The following is a 10,315-nucleotide window of genomic DNA, read 5'->3' on the forward strand; positions in this document are numbered from 1 at the left end:
GAAAAAACCTATTAAAGATTATGCACGAGAGAGGGAAAAGTTATGTGCTCTATAAAAAAAAAAAACTCAAACACAATAATTTAACTCAAATATATCCTCAAAAAATAATTCCGAAAAGATGAAAGCACTCAACCAATATCAAATATTCTATAAACATGTTTATTGAATATATATGTTGCTGAGCAAATACACTGAACTAAATGAACAATGATTTATTATGAGAAAAAGTGAATTTTGCCGAACTAAATAGAAAAAATGAGAAGAAAATTACACTAGAAGAATTTATGCCGTACAACTATTCAAATTGGCTGTAGCTTCAGGCCAACAATTTCACAAAATTTCTTACCACTGCATTCTTTCTTCTTCTTGTTTCATTCCTTGATAAGAAAATTTAAACCTTTGCCTTTCATTTAATTAGTCCTGCGACTCATCCTGCAATTTCGGGCAAATGAACGTGAATTTAGAAATATGATTCCTAGAAAGTCTAAAAATCATAAAATAGATATATTTTGCACTGTTTTTCTTCAATGAAAGCCTACTGACCCCTGTATTCCAGGTAACCGACGTTTGGCGATTCTAAGCGTAATGAAAGAGTTACTGTTGTAAAATAGTATTGGATTGCCAATGTCTTGGTTCCCAAATGTCATTCGTCGTTGTATCTAACTGTTTATGTTCATCCACAGTACCACACAATGATCAAATTTAATCACAATGGAAAGCAAGATAAACGGCTGCTCGGTGCACTAAGCACCCGCTATGCGCGGGGTCCGGGAAAGAGCTGGACCACAAGGATCTATTGTATGCAGCCTTACCCTTGCATTTCTGCAAGAGACTGTTCCACTGCTCGAACCGTGACCTCCTGGTCACATGACAGCAACTTTACCAGTTACGCCAAGCAGGGGCGGAACTACAGGGGTGCAAGGAGTGTCAATCGAACCCCCTTCGTCGGAAAATTGCACTATATATATGGAGTCAATTTTTTATTCATGTATAAATATTTATGTTGCATCCCCTTAACATAATGGAGAACTTAGCTCAGCGGCTGAGGCGCCTACTATTGAACCCATGGTTGCGGGTTCGATTATCTGTAACAACACTTTTTAACCCTTTTTCATCCAGTCTCTTTTTCTTGAACCCCCTTATCAAATGTTCTGGCTCCGCCCCTGACGCCAAGGCTCCCTTCAATGGAAAGCAAGATAGTGAATGAATATATTTTATCTGTTTATATAGTAGTGTTCAAAAATCAAAAGTTAATGGTTACGAATCCTTTCAAATTCTGTAATAAGTATTGACTGCATAAACTTGTAACTGAAAGGATAGGGAAAAGGTATAACTGAAATTTTATGCAATAAAGGAATTAAAGGAGGAGAGGAAATTGATAGGAAGAAGAGAAAGAAATTACGAAAGAAACAGTAATGGTTCTTAATATGATTACGTTTACCCAATACTAATTCCAACGTATGTTTGATGTGAAAGCTGAATATGAGTAAAAATTAAACCCTAGAGCCTCTTAATCATGCATCATTTACTAAATGTTTTTCTTTATTTTTTTGGGAAAAAGTCATTTTCGTAATCTAACTTTTAACTTGGGAGCTTTCCACTTTTAATAATATATGATTTGTTCAGACAAAAATGATACTACGGCTCTTCGCGACCTTATTCGACTTTTGGCCATTGGTTTGGTCCTATCATTATATGCCTCCTTTGTTTTGTTCTACTATTGAAGTTTTTTTGTTTTTTGTTTTTTTTCATTTGATGTTCGGTATTCGAATCGGGATCCTGACAAATTCTAATTTGCGCTGCGTAAAGTCCATTTAAAGAAAAATATTTTCTAATAAATTCTTTTTAGAAATAGGTCAACAGCCTTTTTGTATAAGAAATAGTGTTGGAGATTTGATCAGTGCTAGGCAGGGGCGGATTTAGAGGCTGCCCAGGGTGTTCACCCGAACACCCTCGGCGAAAAATTACAGTGTATGTATAGGGTAGATTTTTTGTATTTATGTACATATATTAACTTCTGAACATCCTAAACAAATGCAAAAGGTTAGCTCAAGTGGTTCAAGGTGTTCAAATTGAATCTAGCATCCTAGGTTTGATTCCCAGTAACAACATTATTTTTTATATTTAGCTTTTGTTGTTTTTTCCGAACCCCCTGAGTCAAAATCCTAGATTCGCCACTGGTGCTAGGGGAAGAAGATTACAAGACACTACTAACATTATTGCAGAGCTTATAGCTATAAAAGATTGTCTGAAATTTTGTCTGGAGAATCATCTGATTCCAGTTGTAGTTGAACAAATTCATTAGCTATGAGAAACATGTTGGAAGGAGAATGGAAGGTTCCTTGGTGTGTGACATTGGAAGTTAATGCAATTCAAGCCATGAGGGAGGGTTATGATGTACAAGTTGTGCATGTGCTCAGAGAAGGGAATACTCTGGCTGATTATTTCACTAACCTGATTTTTTATTTGCAGGCACAATTGAATTCAATTCATTTCAGGAGGTTCCATTAACAGGGAAGAAGATCATCAACCCGGACAAGAGTCAAACACCTCACATGAGAACAACGACCATGAGAAGAGAAGGACAGGACTGAGTCACATCAAATTACATGTAACAAGTCTGAGGATTGAGAATACAACTTGCGTGCTCTATGGATGCATTTCAGTGACAGATGGATTCAACATTAGCTTAATTTGATGGTGGTATTAGCATGCTCTATCCACGTGGCCTTTCTTCAACAGCCTCATCGGCGTCAACTTTAAAATTTCTCCGTCGCCGCCGGAAACGTTTCATCCTCATCGGGAAACGCCGTTTCAATGGAGGTCTCATGTGGACGGTGTCACGAAGGAATTTGTTGACGGAGGAATCGAGTTTGGCGGCATCGGCTATGGCCATTAATGCTTGTAGAAACAAGAGAAAGAGGAATGGGGGTTATAGCTGAGGCAATTGGAAGGTTTTCGGAGATATATCAAAGAGTAGACAAGGCAAAAACAGAGACCAATGGTGGACTTGCAATTTGCTGAAGATTTGGAGATACAACAGAGAAGGAAACTGATTATGGAGTCACAAGTGCATCTTAAATGCTCGGACTTAGATTGCAATCCAGTCCACACGAGTGCTTGTGCATGTATCCTGTGTTGCGCGGACTCGACCCTTCAAAAGTAGTACATTTTTGGAGGATATGACACGGGTATGTTAGCATTTTTGGATAGTCCGAGCAACACAAAAATGTATATGTGTGTGCAGTCTTTGAATGTAAAGGAAGGCATTGACATTCCAATCTCCTGTATTTGCTGAATTATTTCTTAATTATGTCTCAGTGAGAGATATTCATTTTGTGCCGTATCTTATAGTACGCAACAGTAAGTTATCAAAAAAGTTTTGACACTAATGTTGGATGACTTTAATATCTCATAGAAGTTATTCTTGATGAAAAAGGAAGTGAATTATTTCAGGTAAACTTACTCACCATGAGGCAAATATTTGAGGAACAGATAATGTGGCAATCTTTCGCATGTCTGCGTTAAACTAGCTATACGTTAAAACTGCAGATGGGCTCTTCTGTATTAGTTATAAAACATCACCCAATGAAGTTAATTGGTGTGGATAAGAGATGAGTGTTTTTCCCATTTATGCCGCCTTTTCTCTTTTCTTTCGAATGGTGGTCAATTTCAAATTTGGAAATTGAAAACTTTTTATAAACAAAGATGAGGTTTCTATTAAAGCACCCATGTCTTGAAGGTGCTAGTAGGAAAGTAGAAAAGTTAATTGGGTGCATAATATCTAAACAAAATTGTACCCGAGGAAAGACTTCAATCTTTTCTACTTTCTATTGTGCATGATATTCTACTCTGAGCATGTGATTAAGCTGTACAATATAATATCGTAGCTTTTGGTCGGACGGCAATTTAGTGCTTAATAGTTTATGCACTAGATACAGTAAAAGTTGTGACCCCATAGAATTTGTTCTCTGGGTTTTGGAGTGTGTAGCTTTGATCTTCTTGTTGACATGCATCAGTGTATGCTTGTTCATATTTAACTTGCAAAAGTTGATATTCATTAGGCAGAAGATTTAGTGCAAAAAGATAATCATTGTATGACTTCTTCTTAATTTGAGAAGACTGCTTTATCCCTCAGGCTGAAAACTCTATTTTCCTTGTCTTGGAGTTTTGTGCTGGCGGGGATCGGGCTTCTTATATTCGGAATCATGGCAGAGTTCAAGAATGTGTAGCTAGAAAATTTATGAGACAGATTGGTAAATGTTTGTTTAGAATTCTTTTTATTAGCATGCTATCCTTAATATTTGTACAACTGATGCTATTCTGGTTGCGAAACTGTAGGAGCTGGCCTAGAGGTACTAAGCATGCACCAAATCGTCCACCGTGACTTGAAGCCGGAGGTATAAGTTTTTGTTTCTTATGATCATAAAGTGAATGCATTTCAATATGCACAATCTAGATATTGTATCCGGGTTATTTCAATATGCACAATCCAAATATAACTGGCCTCGGTATCGATCATAAAGTGAATGCATTTCAATATGCACAATCTAGATTTTATTTCTCCTGCTTGACTGCTTCAAGCCTTTCATCTTTGGTTATCGAAGTAAAGGACAAATAAATGGCTTTCTCCAAATTCTTCAAATTGATCATATCGAGCTGGGGAAATTTCTTCAGTATAACTAACATCGGTATCGTTTATCTTTAAAACTATCTAAATTCTCCTTTCTCAAAAATCTTCATCATTCCTTTCCATCTGATTAGAGGACAAATAACTGGTTTTCACAAATTCAAACTGACTAAATGGAGTTTACGAAATTCCTTCACCTCCTGGGCAGCTGTTGTTCGCTGATGCATTTAAAGAGCTTGGTATGCTAGTCCCCTTATCCAATATGAAACTTCTTCTTCTTAAAAATGTTGGCTACACTTTGACTTGAAATGCAGCAAAAAGTTTCTCTTTCTGGATGTTGAGCACGAAAATTCAGCATTTTGCAGCATCGTCACTTCAATTTGGCTAGAGGAGCTTGGAGTGAGCTAGAGGAGTGCTTTTCATATCGGTTTTCTGCATATGGACTTATTTTATGCCTTGAAAGGATGACAAATAACCTTCTTTAAAAAAAAAGGATTACAGATGATTCTACCCCAATTGTCTCTCCCTACTTTTATGGGACTCTGTCAGACACTGCTATGGACTAAGAGAGAGAAGGTAGTCTATCCAAGGGGTGGAAGCCACTTCTTTTATCATATGTTCGCATTTCTTTCATCATAGACAGTTTCTCCATGAGTTTAAGGGGTTCATGTTGCTAGGGAAATCAATTCAGCGATACTGATTCCAACCTTTAAAAGGTACTCCTCCGTCTCAATTTATGTGAAGGTGTTTGACCGGGCAAAAGTTTAAGAATGAAAAAGATAAAGATTTTTAAACTTGTGGTCTAAAACAAGCCTTAGCTATCTGTGAGGCTAAATTATTTCAGTAGGGTAAAATGAGATGTTTAAAGTTAAATTGTTATTAAACATAGAAAGGTGTCCTTTTTTTGGGATTGATCAAGAAGGAAAGAATGTCACATATATTGGGACATAGGAGTAGTTGTTGTCTTCTAAAACTTTCAACAGTTGCAAGTTGCGGAGGGACATCTTTATGGATAGATGGATGAGATCACGTCTTAAAAGATCAATATTCCAATAATATTATGTATCACTGTTTTTGCAACTTGGTGTAAACTGGTACTTGTAACAAAACCAAAGAAGTTAGTGCTGGCAGAAAGAATTGATTTCTAGGAAAATAGAAGCTGCAGAAGGTTCAACTTTACCTGTAAGCCAAACTAACTTTTTCTTGTCTCGAGACTTGAAGATACTTAGGCGCCCGTTTTCATGTCCTGCCACCTTTAGTGGGAGAAGTATGAACATTTATCTAGTGCATTTATTTTCCTCAATCCATGTTCCATTGACCTTATTTGTTCATGTATCTATAGGAAAAGCACGGATGCATTTGCAAGATGAGAACGATAAAATTGTGCAATCTGTTATGTTACCTTTCTCAAAATTGTACAATCTGTCTTGTCAAAAGAAAATGGCTTCAATTTTGGTAGTGTAACATTATATAGCATTACCTTTCATCCAATTTTTCATTGTACATTAGATTGTTAATTATTATGTTATTCGGTGAGAAATTGCACTTCTCATCTAACTATTAACAAGTAATAGGAAATACTTAGTTCTTTTGGACTGAACTCGTTTTGCATTTTCTTAGCCCTCTGCTAGTTCACCTCCTTTTCGTGACCATTGTATTTGTCACAGTGGTATTTTACCATATCTGGAGCTGTCAAATATGGCCAATTGGGGAAGAATCTGGAACTCTATGATGACTTCTAATTCTAGTATATTTGGGTTCTAGTTTTATATGTCTCACGGATTAGGTAGCACGAGAAAAGGACAGTTAAACTTAAGCTAGAACTTCAGAGCTTCATGAGTTTCCTGCTCTCTTTTCTTTTTCCAGTTTTTCTTTTCACTAAAAAAATAACGGACAAGTCAAATAACTTGGAATGGGGGCTAAAAAAGTTTTTTTCCTTTCAGGGAGAGAAACAAGCATGACAAAATCCACAGAGAAAAATCTAATGAAGATAGAAAATCTAATAGGTCATTGGTAAAAGAAATCCTTAGCTTCTCCTTAAAAGATTTCCTAGTTGACTTCTCTTGATGACTCTTTCCCCCCTAAGAAATTTCCTAGTTGGATTGTCTAGGTGGTCCTTCTTCTTCAATTACTTGAATATGAAATAGTCCGTCACTTTTTAAAAGATAGTGACTGGTAAATTGTTCCTGGAAACTTGACAAGAAGTTGACTAGTCGACTAGTTACCTGGATTAGCTTTAGTTGTGTAATTTAACATGTTTTTAAAGATGGGGGTCATGAGCATGGCTTCTGGTGGGTTTCTTGGCATTTGGTTTGGTTATGGGCTGCCTTCATTGTGCCTTGGCGCCCGTAACCCTGCATGCCCCGAGCGGGCCAAACGAGTGTCAGCCGCGCTGGCAGTGCCAACCGCACAGCCCACAGGCAGTGTCAGTCGCACAGGCAGTGCCAGCCCACAGGCAGTGTCAGTCGCACAGGCAGTGCCAGCCACAGGCAGTGTCAGTCGCACAGGCAGTGCCAGCCACAAGCAGTGTCAGTCGCACAGGCAGTGCCAGCCCACAGGCAGTGTCAGCCCGCAGGCAGTGTCAGTCGTGCGGGCGACGTGCACCAACATGGGTGCCGAAGGACGAGAGTCCACAATCATCATAGATATGCTCCATTGCATATCCTAGGAGCAGCAAGGGAGTGTAGCAAGGATCTGAGATAAGCCCACGGGTCGTCGACGCACGAGCGACCCCGTGCGAGCCTGAGTGTCAGTCCCGAGCATTTCCGAGCCACAGATGGAATCTTGGGATTTCGGGTGAACACACCCTTCCTACGATGTTATTGAATATGCTTACCAAGTTTGGCGTCATTTGAACATCATTTACCTAAGGGCTTGACTTAGCCAAGGAGCAGTGTCAGTGTCAAAGCTCCTAAGGCCATATCGCATTCCACGAGCATGGGAATGAGATGAAACTTCATGGAGGAGTGAAGGAAGTCAAGAGAAAGAGTTAGGAACAGACGGCGCTTCATTTGGAGTTCGAATCATCAAGAAAGACCAAGTGTGATTCTCGGGCAGAATCATGTCCAGTGCTAAACCTTGGGTTTTTATTTTTAAAGCATATATAAGGGGGGCAGAGGTGTCTCAGCTCAGCCAGCCTCCCCCGTACGTGCCACCATCAAGCCGTACTAAGTGAGCATCCTTGGGGAACAACCTCAAGGGCCTGCCTAGGCATCCCCAATGGATCCTAGGTACCCATACGAGTCACGCGACTCTATGGGCGGCGCTCGGCCACAGGCCAGCGTTGGGCGCCCAACGAGTGCCGGAGGCTTGACGTATGGACCGACTACGCCCTGCGGGCTACCCTTGAGATTAATAAAGCCCTCCGTGCCGATTGAACACTCGAGGCACCTCTCTTAAGAGTCTCGTATGTTGACTTGTGAGCTTGGCTCAGGTTCAGCCTAGCGAGCAGGGGTCCGTTGGCCTAGAGGTGCAGTCGTGGGGCGACGCTGCACCATGCAAGACTGAAGTGTGTCGCAAGGGATACATTTAGCCCAAGCCTCATCGTAGGCGTACCGCAAAGGACATAGGCCAAGGATTCAAGAGTTGCCCTACTCAGGCGTCGCACCGCTCGGGTGTACAGGCACCCGACCAGTGTCAAGCCAGAGGATTGGACTGTGCGCGCACCCGCGACGCTCAGCTCCTGGCGAGGGGCTGTCATGTCCATAGCCAACCCCAAGTGAGAGTGCAGGCGAAGACAGAACATATGAAACCTACCACAGGGGCATTCTAGCAAAGCAAGGCCAAAGCCTTGACACCGTCTCAGCAGCACCGTTGAAGCTAAGCCTCCAAAGCCATGGACTTAAGATCATGCCATGAGTCCTGGGACTATCATTAGGCTGGCTCGTAGTCCGCCTGGACTACGGGCGCCGCACGGGCCATTAGTGTACCACAGACACTATAAAGGAGGCGGCCCGTGACAGTTGGTATCAGAGCACAGAGCTCACATCATTAGCACATTATTGAATGTCAGTGCAGAGTTCCTATCAGGGCAGAAAGTGATGTTCTTAATGCCAATCAAGTCAGCGAACCAGATGCCACTGATTAGAGGGGATTGGTTGTATTCAGTTTTCATGAAAATTTTTCTTCATCAACCATGAACCACAGTACGTAAAATCACGTCATGCCACAACCGTTGTTTCCGCCATCGGTTGCATAAGGCGACTTCATATTGAAACACCCGAATTTCATCGATGTACCTTCATGAATGGCTTCACACCATGAACACTGACTTCAGAGGGATTTCATTAAGACGCATCTGGTCAGCAGGTAGCACCATTGAGTTATGCTGCTGGGGATGTGCCCACATCCGTCACTGTTATAAAAACTCTGTTAGCAGTCGGTTACAGCTTTATTCAGCGAATCATGGACTCGCAAGAACATTAGGTAGAGACGGTGAGTGCATCAAAAACTTGCCCAGTCAAGGTCTCTTGTCCATGTACATAACAGCTGCATCTTTTCGAGTGTCCTCGATGAAGGGTGGACCATAAGCATTGCCCGAGGGCACACAATTGCGAGAACTACAACATTAGACGCCTAGCCGTCATAAAGGTTGCAAGCAACGGAAGGCAAGTCCATCAACATCAATGGGCTTATACGCCTAAAACAAGGGGCAAAACCCCAGCTTGTGATCGTCAGGGTTGCGTGTTAAAGGAGGCGAGTTATCGCCAATAACCTATCATCATACTTATCAGCATAGAGGGAGAGCGATCTCCAATTTTGAGCTCTAGACATTGGGTGATACCGAGCTAGAGCGGGGCGCGCCAAGGAGCCGCGACAACGTAAGGAAGGACCTATCATCAGGCTTCCTTGCGGGGAGTTCATATGTCATAATTAGCAGGTGGAACCATCCACCACATTTGTAATGGAAGGCCAAACCAGTTAAATGGGGAGGCAGAATCAGGAAAACGCCGAACTACCGCGTAGGGAGGCAATGTCATTGAAGAGCCGAACCACTGAGCGTGGGGAGGCACATGTCGCACATTGTGTTGTTAAACCGACACACGGAACAACAACAAAATTAGGCTGATTGCATGGCGGGAGACATTGCGAAAAGTCACCGATCCACGACGCGTGGGTTGGGTATTTCATCATGCTGAATCACCAAGGTGAGGAGGCAAAGATCATTGACCAACATAAGAGTGGGGAATAGCTAAGCTTCAAGTTCGAGAATGCGATCTATCCAAAGGACAACCAAGGGATACCGAACAACCAGGACGGTAACACAGGTACCACACTGGAGAATCGGGCATCAAGCAGACGATGATCAATTCGAGAACAAAGACCTCTGGTCATGCATGTAGGAAGCTATCTCCTCTCGAGCAGAGAAAAATCAAGTACTCACCAGGAGTATGTTTTAAGAGTTCTTCTCATTACCACATGGTACCAAACATATGAGTTGCCGAAGATGCCATAGTGCAGCATGGTCTTTCCAGAGGCCATATTATATGCAGATTGGTTTAGAGTTGAGCTTCAAGCAGCCACCACTGCCAGGATATAAGCAAGTCGTTATGTTAGTTACAATTTGCCCACCAGGGCATCGGCTCAAATTGCAAGTCACTCCGAGTCATGACATCGGTACTTGACCTTGCTTATACACCCAACAAGGTGAGTTGCCCACAAAAGAAGAGGGTCTCTAACAGCATG

General features: G+C 41.5%; 1 long non-coding RNA gene across 1 annotated transcript; it reads left to right on the plus strand.

Moving 5' to 3' along the window:
- The first annotated feature begins 756 nt into the window (after positions 1-756).
- LOC132599060 (uncharacterized) lies at positions 757-6,394 on the plus strand. Its single transcript, XR_009566757.1, has 4 exons — positions 757-3,191; positions 4,139-4,256; positions 4,342-4,400; positions 4,945-6,394. It is a non-coding gene; the product is annotated as an uncharacterized LOC132599060 (long non-coding RNA).
- Positions 6,395-10,315: the final 3,921 nt, after the last annotated feature.

The sequence above is a fragment of the Lycium barbarum genome, chromosome 1 (assembly GCF_019175385.1).
Source record: "Lycium barbarum isolate Lr01 chromosome 1, ASM1917538v2, whole genome shotgun sequence".
NCBI classification, from domain to species: Eukaryota; Viridiplantae; Streptophyta; class Magnoliopsida; order Solanales; family Solanaceae; genus Lycium; species Lycium barbarum.